This window comes from Meleagris gallopavo, chromosome 19 (assembly GCF_000146605.3).
Source record: "Meleagris gallopavo isolate NT-WF06-2002-E0010 breed Aviagen turkey brand Nicholas breeding stock chromosome 19, Turkey_5.1, whole genome shotgun sequence".
NCBI lineage: Eukaryota > Metazoa > Chordata > Aves > Galliformes > Phasianidae > Meleagris > Meleagris gallopavo.
The window spans coordinates 8,567,900-8,568,759 of record NC_015029.2 but is presented as its reverse complement, the minus strand read 5'-3'; positions in this window follow the sequence as shown (position 1 = coordinate 8,568,759).

Here is an 860-nt window from a genome sequence, read left to right as displayed (position 1 = left end):
GAGGCCGCGGCCCCGCGGTCGGCGTTCCGCAGTCGGGCCGCAGCCCAGTGATCGCCTCTGGGTGATAACCTCACACCGCGCGTTTTTCCAGAAACTGAGGCGCGAGGGCTGGAGGAGTCCTGAACTCTTCGTTGGGGCTCCATTCGCCCCACAGCCCTCAGCGCCGGCGCTTCTCGTCCCGGGGCGGTGCGGGAATGCCGGGAGGAAGAGAGAGCCGCAGGCAGGAGATGCTCAGCCCTGCGGGGCTGCGCTGCGGGACGGAGCGGGTGGCAGCTGTGCTGCGAGGGAGCGCGCTGCTGAGATCCGCAATGTTTTGGTTTTTTTATTTTATTTTATTTGTTTTTGTCTATTATTGTTATTATTGTTATTGTTGTTATTATTGTTTTTATTATTTACGGTGAGGCTGTCCCGTGCCCGTCCGTCCCAGTGCCGCTGTCGGGTGCGCACCGCCGGCTCTGTTGTCTGCTGGAATCCCCACCGCACCCACGGACGTTTGGGGAACTGTGAGGTGTCGCTTCGCTGCTTCGGAGCGCTTTCAGCGTTTTCCATTAATTAATAATCGTTTTGATTTCATTAATATTTTGAAAGGACGGACGTTTTCAAAGACGGCTTTAAAGCAGCGAACCGAATCTCAAAATTGCCTATGGGCAAATGCGGGGAACGAGATCTGCCCTCAAAGAACTGCCTGTGAACGGCGGTGCGCAGCGCGGGGCCGGAGCAGAGCGCGGAGGTGGGCACGGCGGCCCGGTGCCGCTGGGGGGGAGCTCCGCACCCGCGCCCCGCCTTTGGTTTTAGCACAAAAAGATTTCGGTTTTGTTTTTGTGTGTGTGCGTGAAACGATGCGGCGCGGGGCCGGGTAG